The sequence below is a fragment of the Balaenoptera borealis genome (assembly GCF_965194805.1).
Source record: "Balaenoptera borealis genome assembly, chromosome: X".
Classification (NCBI taxonomy): domain Eukaryota; kingdom Metazoa; phylum Chordata; class Mammalia; order Artiodactyla; family Balaenopteridae; genus Balaenoptera; species Balaenoptera borealis.
In genome coordinates, this window is record NC_138881.1 from 128,391,623 (window position 1) to 128,401,429 (window position 9,807).

At 49.9% G+C, this 9,807-nt stretch overlaps 1 long non-coding RNA gene across 1 annotated transcript; it reads left to right on the forward strand.

Moving 5' to 3' along the window:
- The first annotated feature begins 854 nt into the window (after positions 1-854).
- Positions 855-6,934, forward strand: LOC309620886. The gene is made up of 2 exons (XR_014239713.1): positions 855-1,968; positions 2,344-6,934. It is a non-coding gene; the product is annotated as an uncharacterized lncRNA (long non-coding RNA).
- Positions 6,935-9,807: the final 2,873 nt, after the last annotated feature.

The window sequence follows — 9,807 nt, forward strand, 5'->3', positions numbered from 1 at the left end:
TATTACTACGGAGTCCAGTAGCCAGAGGGTGGACCTTGCTGGGTTCTGTGGCTTGGCCCCTCGCCATCCACTCCAACCTTCATCCGGTGAGCCCTGTTCAACGGCGCAACTGTTCTTACATATGTCTCCCCAACGTGACAGGGAGCCCCTGAGGGAGGGATGTGTCCAGGCTCCCCGCTGGGTCCCCCAGGGCAGACAGGCAGGTGAGAGAGACAGGCGGAGACCAGGTCTACCCAGACGGTCAAAAACTGACTCAGAGCCAGAACCGAGAGAAACTGGAAGGGAGGGAAGGCGAGCCAGGGATGCCCCCGACCCCAGGGAAGGGGCAGCCGCTGCCGGGGCCTCTCCGCCTCCACTCGGGAGGGAAGGCTGCCGGGCCTGGAGGTGCAGGGTGGAGAGGACTCTCCAGCCAAGGGGTGGGGATCACGTGGCCCGGACTGAAGTCCCTGCCCCTCCTCGGGCTCTGGCCCTGGTCCAGTCTCCTCCCGTTGCAGCAGTGGTCGCTGGCAGACACCCACACCCCCCCAGGCAGTGCTGCCCCCAGCCCTGCCGTCACCCCGGCTGTACCTTTCCTGTCGACTTGACCCCCTTCCCGACACAGAAGTAGACCAGCACCCAGCAGACACAGGGTCACCTCCCAGCTGAGGGCCCCCGGAACCTCCAGCCCCCCGGAGAGCCGCAAGACTTTGTTCCTGGGGGAGGGAAAGCCCATGAGGGCTGTGCCAGCAAAGGGCCAGGAGACTGGGGGTGGCCCTGGGGTGGCGCCCCCCGCCGCCCCCGAAGCCGCAGCCCTTGAATCCAGCCGGTCTCCCCCATGCACCTGGCCGGCCTGGGCCAAGCCTGCAGCCTGGAGTCGCTGCAGTCTGTGTCCCCGGAGCCTTGGAGCCGCTGGCGGCCCGGCCCCACGCCGTCCCCAGCGGGCCCAGCAGCAGTCCCCCCGCTTCCCTCCCCAGGCGGGCAGGCACCGCCCGCTCCGCATCCCTGGCCTCATCCCCCCAGGGCCGGGCCCCGACACACGCACGCGTGCACATGCACGCACATGCACACGCACGCGTGCACACGCACACACATGCAGACTTGAGCTACGTGTGGGAGACCAGAGGGCTGGCCGGGCCTGGCCCAGAGGTGCCCGACTTCCTTCCAGAACTCGATGACAGGGACCTGTGCTCAGCAGGCTGGTCACATGTGAAGTTGGCCCGGCTGGCACTGACACAGACTTCGAAGGGCACGGGGCTCGCCTGGGGTTTGCAGGCTTGGCTGGGAAAGAGTTACGTGCCCAAAGGCCTTAGGAGGTGGGGCGCGGGTCTGTTTGGACATGCGCACTGGGGAGCTCCAGCCACACTAAGGGGAGGAGCGTCACCTGGAGGCCTCATGGCTAAGCCGCTTACGGGGTGTCTGGGCCCGAGGTAGGCCGGTTAGCGGGACCAGACCCTGTGGGTGTCTGTTTGCGCAGGCTCATTGGGGTTACACAGCGCTCTGAGGTGTGGAGCTGCATGAGGGGGCGCCCATTGGCTGGAGAGCCTGCAGGCTCTGTCGGTGGGAACCAGTCACGAGTCAGGAGGCATTAGCAGGGGTCTGTGTGCGCAGGCGCTCTGGGAATCCCGAGTTGCAGGGGGCGTTAGGGGGTTGGGTCTTGTGAGGGAGCGTTTTGTTCTTCCCCAACTCGTAGCGAGGGTGGAAGCGGTTCTAGATGGAGTCTGAGGCAGATGGTGGAGGAGCCATGAGGGCAGCAGACGAAGGCGCAGGTGCCGCGGCCGTTGCAGTGGGAGCAGCACGTGGTGGCCAGGGTGACCCCGGTGACCCAGTCAATCCTGGCGACCCTGGAGACCCTAGCAACCCTGGCGTCGCAGGAGAGGCAGGTGGCGCAGCCGGTGGCCTTGTGCAGATCCAGCGGGCAGCCCACGCAGCAGGGCCACGTAGAGACGCAGCACCCGGGGCCGGAGGTCCGGGTCAGCAGGCGCTACAGTGGTATCCTTTTGCAGGAGCCCCAGTGGGCCGGGCGGCCAGGGGCTGGGCTGGAGGTGGTTTGGGGGGAGGGGCTGCAGGCGGTGGGGCCTGAAGTGTAGAAGGAGGGAACTCTGGGCGGCTGGAGGGTATGGGCCAAGGGTGGTCTGGGCTGACGGGATGGTGGTGGGGAAAACCAGCCTGAGGGAAACCGGAGGGTAGGGGTGGTGATGTCCAGGGTGGCCTCAGTGTATAGGGTGGGAGGTTGTGGACGGCCTAAGGGGTGGTCTGGGGGGGAAGCCGGGGGGTGGGGGGTGAAGGCGGGTCTCAGTGAGGAGGAAGCCTGACGCACAGGCGAAATCAGTAGTGTGGATGGTGCCTTAACCATATCTCCACCAGCACCCTTACTGTGCTTTTCCCAGCGCCCTTGGACGCGGAGATCGCCCGCGGGTTCCTGACTGTATACTTTCGAGTCCCACCGCCCATTCAGAAGGAGCTCGACGTGGAGGGCAGCGTCCTGGTCATGTCGGTTCTAGAGGGTGCTGGCGGGGGGGTGGTGGCAGGTGGCCAGAGCCAGGCTCAGCCCCGGTGGAGCTGTAATGGAGGGTTAAGCCTAAAGAAGAAGTGTGCTGCTCTGGGATTGTCGGTGTGGGGGGACAGGGAGGGACGTGCTCTTCCCCACGCACTTGAATTTTATTTTTTCCTCCCTTTTAGCCGATTGACTGCTGAAGACCTTGGCCAACTGCGAACTTCCATCACCTCCTGTCTGAACCTGGTTTCCCAGGTGGTTCAGATCATCCAGGACGTTGTGCCCCCCTTTTTTGTCATGCCTCAGCAGCCCAGAAGGGGCTAACGCTAACTTATGTGTCCTGTCCTTGGCGTCCTTCCCTAGGGCATCGCTTTCTTCAGTGGTCACCACTTTGTTGTTGCGGCTTCGTCTTTTGCCTGTACTGGCCCTTGGGCGCTCAGGGTCCACGTATTTCGTTTGGTGATTAAATGGTAACTGCAGAAAATACACCTGAGCTGCTGTTCTGTGTCTGAGTTTAGTTTTAGCTTCTGCACCTCCTAATATTCTTGCATTTGTCCTCAGGTTGGAGGGGAGGTCTGGGATTCAGCTATTCAAGTAGTACACGTAATTGAAGACAATGTAAGAAGTGGAACAAAAAGAAAATGGTGTCCTGCCATCCAGTGTTAATTCTGGAATATTTTCTTAGTTTTATAGTTACATTTTTATATTAACATATAACGCCAGAATACTAAGTAGGAATTTGTGGCTTACCGACCTTGTTTCAGATCTGCAAAGAAAAGTGCTGGGCAGTTGGTTAAGTGTTTGGGGTGAGGTGATTAGCTCCCTCTAAAACAGCTTGTATTCTGCAACCTTGCTAAACTCACTAGTTGATAGTAATAGCTCTTTTTATAAATCCCATGGGCCTTTCTCCATATACAATCATTCTGTCTGTAAACAAAGGCACATTTACTTCTTCCTTTCCAATCGATGCATTTTAACTGATTTCTGTCGTAATGGTTTGGATTGTCCTGCTTCTTTGCATGCCCGGTAAATTTAGATTGGGTGCTAGGCATTATAAGATTTCCCTTGGGTGCTGGATGTTTTTCTATTCCTAAACTTATTCTTGAGCTTTGTCCTGGGAGCCTATTAAGTTCCTTGGAAACAGTTTGAACCTCTTGAGTCTTACTTTTTTAAGATTTGCTTTGTGGGACCAGAGCAGAGCTCAGTGTAGGATTAATTTAATTAACTGAAATCTTCAGTGTTCGAGAAGGCTATAGTTAGAAACAAGGACTCTTACACACTATCAGAGTGGTGGTAAAATCTATCTGGACATTTGATTGGCATTTCCTATTAAATATTAAGATATGCATATCCTTTGACCCACCTTTGGGAATCTATCACAGAAAAACTCTTGTGTATGTGCACAAGGCAGAATTGACCACAGTGTTAATTACAGCGTTGTTTGTCATTGTGAAAAATTGGTAGAATGTACATCGACGGGGGAAACGTTCAGTAAATCACGGTAAGCCCGTCCTGGTGGAGTAACATACGGCAGTCCGAGCAAAGTAGGTAGCTGGGAACTAATATGGAAAGAGATTAAAGCAAATTGCAGAATTCTGGGTATGGCATATTCCTGTGTTTCAAAACATTCTGACCATATGAACATGTGGGGAAAGGCAGAGTCACCACCTGGAAGGAGCCACCCCTGCTGTCAATGTCATCCATCACTGGGCATTAGGGAAGAAACCTTTCACTATTTAGATTTGAGACTTCCATGTTGTTTAAATATTTTCATAAGGAATTATTAGTTTTGAAATGTTTTTCCTTTGGAAAATAATAGTCTGCTCCATTTTTTCCCTTTAAAACCACTTACTTACAAACTGTAATTCAGCAAAGGTCTGTGTGGGAGGATTAGGAAGAGGACAGCCCGCTGAAGTGGATGTGGAACCCCAGAGTCAGGGGATGGAAGCTGATGGGAGGGCCAGTAGCAGGGCACATGCTCTATTACGAGAAGAATCTTTCCTAGTCTTGCTTTTTAAAAAAATAACCATTAGAAATGGATTTTGAATTTGATGAAAAGTCTGCACCACTGTAGGGGACATCTATGGGTTTTGTCACCCAGCATCCGTTTCCCTTCTCTTGGTACTGGTGTCCTCATGTCACCCTAGAAAATCTCCCCTTTCTTTTTCTCTCGGCCGTTATGGTTCTGATAGAGTTGACTTCACCTCTGATTCCAGGGGTGGGCATGTGGCTCAGGCCTAGCCAATCGGAGCACTGCTTTCCGCCAGCCGTGGTGATCCCATCCAACCAGTGACACTTTTAGGGCTGCAGGGGAGGCAGGCTGGCAATGGACAGAGGGGAAGCTAGAGCAAGAAGACAGATCTCAGAGAGTCGAGTCCTGGATCCAGCCATGCCTGAAGACAGGAACTACCTCTGTACATTTCAGTTACACAGGCCCAGAAATTCTCCCTTTGGCTTAAGCCAATGTGGATATTTTTGGTTGTTTTTGTTCTACTCAGTTCCAAACCCTCCAAGGGGCTCCCTGTCAGAGTTGAAAACAAAGTCTTACAGTGGCCTGAAGAGTCCTACGTGATCCAGCCTGTATCCTCTCTGGCTTCATCCCTTCCCCTTCCCCTTCCCCTTTCCCCTTGCCTATTTGAATCCAGCCACACAGGGCTCGTTGCCCTTTATGAAAAACGAGGCCCATTCATTCCTGCCTCAGGGCCTTTGCACTGGCCTTTTCTTTTCTAGAACTCTTCATCCAGAGTTCACCTGGATTACTGAAATGTCACCCGCTCAGCGAGGCTTTGCTGGCCACCCTAGTTGAAATTGCATCCCACTTTCTCCTCACCTGCATTTCTTAACAGGTGTGGGGGGTTAGATGTAGGTAAATGCATCATGATGGAGATACAAGTGGGACAGCAAGGAGTTCCAGATTTTAAGGAGTTTGGGTGCAGTGAAACCACCGAAGAGCGTTGAACTGAGCTGCAATGTGATCTGCCTTTTTAAAACAGCTCTTTTCAGCTCCTCCTTGAGAGTAAGCTGAGGGAGGCCAGGGCAGAATGCAAGTGAAGTTGGCAACATGACAGTGGGAACACATGCTTACATATGGACACGTTTGGGTGGAGTTAAATGAAATAAGTAGGTGTTTGGAGGAATAAATAGCAAGGAGGGCAGGGGCGATCACAAGACCTGGGCACAAGGGCTGGAGGCTGGGGGCTCAGTCCTTGGGCTGATACACCTGCTACACCCACACCTTGCCTCCCTTGGTGAGTTCATCCAAGCTGATGGCTTTAAATAGAAGCTATCTATGCTGCTATCTTCCAAAGATCTATCTCCAGTGCAGACCACTTTCCGGAACTCCAGACTCCCATATCCAACTTTCAACTAGACATCTTTACTTAGATGTGAAATAGACACATCAAATCAACATGTCCAAAAGTGATCTCCTCTATTCCAGTATTCAGCCATAACAATAATAGTGCTGAGTGAAATAGCATCAGCTACAGGAACCCGAAAAAAACAAACATACATTTTGAAAAATATATGTTTTAAAATAAATGCTGCGATTTCAAATTGGTGATTATCTTCATACACAGGATGGGATGTTAGAATCAGAGCTTCTTAAGCAAGAAGGGACCCTGGTCCCTTTCTCCAACCTCTTCCTTTTACAGATAAGGAAACCAATTTGCAGGACTCTTATGTCTTCCTAGTCCCCACTAAATAGCAACATTATGTCCATGCCATTGCTTACAGAAATGGTATTATATTATTCAGTAAAGTGACATGGAAAGGACGTATTATTCAATGGTATTACCACCTCCCAAATTCAGAAATTCAGATCCTAAGGGGTCTACATAGGACCTGCTCAACGTGGTGCCAACACCATTGCCAGGAGTTCCTCCTCACTGGGAGCCAGAAATGGGTTAAGGTAAGCTGTGATGTTAGTGTCCCTATCCTGAACCCTCCTACTCCAAGCTGCACCTCCCAGGGTGCATATACTCTTTGGCAAACGTGCCTGCCGCTCTGTCAGATAAAGACCTGAGAGCGAAAAAGCTGATGACGCTGTGAAGTTGAGATTAGCCCCAGAGACCCTCCAAAATGCACAGTTCCTCACAGGGTGTTCCACTGTTTGAACTGGGGACACTTTTAGCACCCAGTTCCATCTGTAGACTCTGCTGTGCTAAGAGCAGCCTCAAGGTTCAGAGAACTCTCCAACTACGTTGGACAGTTTTAGGCAACTTGTTCCCTCTGCATCCTGCCTCATTAAATTTGTTTTGGTAAAAGCATTCAGGCAGACTCCTAGAAAATGATCTCCTTTTACTTCTATCCACCCAAGTGTGCCCTACATCATCTTCCCCATCTCATCTGCTAAGAAAGTGTTCCAGGACAAAGGCCCATTATTATGCAGCTGAGTGGGGGTCCAAAGGCTGCATGCATGAGACTGCTTTCCCAACACTATAGCTAGCATCATATTTTTTTTTAATAAATTTATTTATTTAATTTATTTATTTTTGGCTGCGTCGGGTCTTCGTTGCTGCACGTGGGCTTCCTCTAGTTGCGGCGAGCGGGGGCTACTCTTTGTTGCGGTGTGTGGGCTTCTCATTGCGGTGGCTTCTTTTGTTGCAGAGCATGGGCTCTAGGTGCGTGGGCTTCAGTAGTTGTAGCACACGGGCTCAGTAGTTGCGGCGTGCGGGCTTCGTTGCTCCGCGGCATGTGGGATCTTCCCGGACCAGGGCTCGAACCCGTGTCCCCTGCATTGGCAGGCGGATTCTTAACCACTGCGCCACCAGGGAAGCCCTAGCATCATATTTAAGAGTGAAAAACAGAATGTTTTTCCTGTAAGATCAGAAACGAAGGGAGTGATGTCATGAAAATGGTGAAATAGGAGTTTTCTACTGTCTCCCCGCCTTAAGAACATACATTTTGACATGCATCCACAGGCAAGAATACCTTTGCAGAAGTCCTGGAGTCCAGCAGAGAAGTTTCAGCATGCTGTTGGAGCAAAAGAAATCCAAGATTGGATGCACTGACGAGGGTAAGAGGAACCTTTCACTTTGCCTGTGTCTCTCCTCTCCCAAGGCAGCACAGCTCGGTGCCATGAGAAACCATGTCAGCCAGTGATTTCTCCCACAGGGAAAAGTGGGAACGTGTGAGTGAGGACCTGGCTTCTCCAGCTGTGTGTGACACTGCCAAAGAGCCCCACTTCTTTCTCATCCCGTCCAGAATACGGAGTGTGCCGCATGACTGGGGAGCAGGGAGCAACAGTACCCAGGGTTCTTGGAAGGCATAATAGGGATGTGGAACCTACTCAACACATCAGAGACTCAATCAGGAAGCCAGCCCGTGAGCCTCTAGGGATGCCTCACTTGTGGACACCCCCAAGTGACCCATGGGCACCCCCAATGCTCTGCTGACCTCACCCACACACATCCCACCCCATGTTTAGCTCCCTGGGCATGCACCTGAGGGCAGCAAGTGTGAGCCTTTGTAGACAGCTAGGGAGCATGCACAGAAAGCTGGCCAGGCTCTGTGGGATTGAGGGAAAGCATGCAAGATTGAGCATTTAGCATTGCCCTAGGGAAAACAAACAAAAGAGTGTCAGCACCCAGTGTGGCTTTTGTGAGAAGTCATCAATCTTAGTAATTCCCCCCAAGAGGAAACAAGAGGTGTGGATCAGGAGTATCTACAGAAAAGGTTTGAGAAAACCTCAGAATCCCTAACAGGGTTGATGAAATGTATTTCTCTCCTGAAGCCAGTCAGTAAAGACTGAAGGAGGTGACTACTTCTTCAAATGTGAAGACATCGGTGCAAGGCATGAAGAACCAAGGAAACATGACACCACCAAAGGAACACAATAATCTTCCAATAACTGACGCCAAAGAATGGAGACCTGCAATTTGCCCAATAAAGAATTCAAAACAGTTGTTTTCAGGAAGCTCAGTGAGTTGCCAGGAAACACAGAAAGACAATTCAACAAAATCAGGAGAAAAATACATGAACAAAATGAGAAGTTTAACAGAGAGATAGAAATCATAAAAAAAGAACCAAACAGAAATCCTGGAGCTGACGAATACAATGAATGAAATGAAAAATGCAATACAGAATGTCAACAGCAAACTTTATCAAGCAGAAGAAAGAGTCTGTGAAGTAGAAGCCAGGTCACTTGAGGTTATCCAGTCAGAAGAGAACAAAGAAACAAAGAATGAAAAAGCTTGAAGAAAGCCTACATAAAATATGGGAAACCAAATTGAAAAACTTTTGGCTGGCCTAACAATAAGGAAAGAGATAAGACTCAAATCAAATTATGAGTGAAAGAGGAGACGTTACAACTGATACCACAGAAATCCATAGGGTCATAAGAGACTGCTGGAAACGACTATATGCCAACAAATTGGATAACCTAGAGGAAATGAATAAATTCCTAGAAACATACAACTTACCAAGACTGAATCATGAAGAAATAGAAAATATGAAAAGACCGGTAACAGTAAGAAGACTGAATCAATTAGAAGATGTGATACACACACACACACACACACACACACACACACACATACACACACACAATGGAATATTATTCAGCCATAAAATGGAAGGAAATCGTGCCATTTGCTACAACATGGATGAATCTTCAGGGCATTATGCTAACAGAAATAAGTCAGACAGAGAGGGGCAAGTACTGTACCGTATAATCTCACTTATATGTGGAATGTAAAAAGGTGGAACCTATAGAAACAGAGAGTAGAATAGTCCTTCTTAAGGACAATGGGCAGTAGACAGTTCAAAAACAACCAAGCACTCAGTAACACAAGGCATCCTGAACGGGACAGGTGCCCTGAGACACCTCAGGAAATGGAAATAAAAGCAAAAATAAACAAATGAGACCTACTCAAACTTAAAAGATTTTCCACAGCAAAGAAAACCATCAACAAAACAAAAAGGCCACCTACTGAATGGAAGAAAATATTTGCAAATGATACGTCCGATGCTGGTTTTTTCAAACAATTGTTATTGGAGTATAGTTGATTTACAATGTTGCGTTAGTTTCAGGTGTACAGCAAAGTGAATCAGTTATACATATACATATATCTACTCATTTTAGATTCTTTTCCCAAATAGGTCATTACAGAGTATTCAGTAGAGTTGCCTGTGCTATACAGTAGGTCCTTACTAGTTATCTATTTTATATATAGTAGTGTGTATCTGCCAATCCCAATCTCCCAGTTTATCCCTCCCCGCCCCCCGCCCCCGCTTACCCCCCTGGTAACCATAAGTTTGTTTTCTACATCTGGGACTCTATTTCTGTTTTGTATATGAGTTCATTTGTACCATTTTTTTACGATTCCACGTAT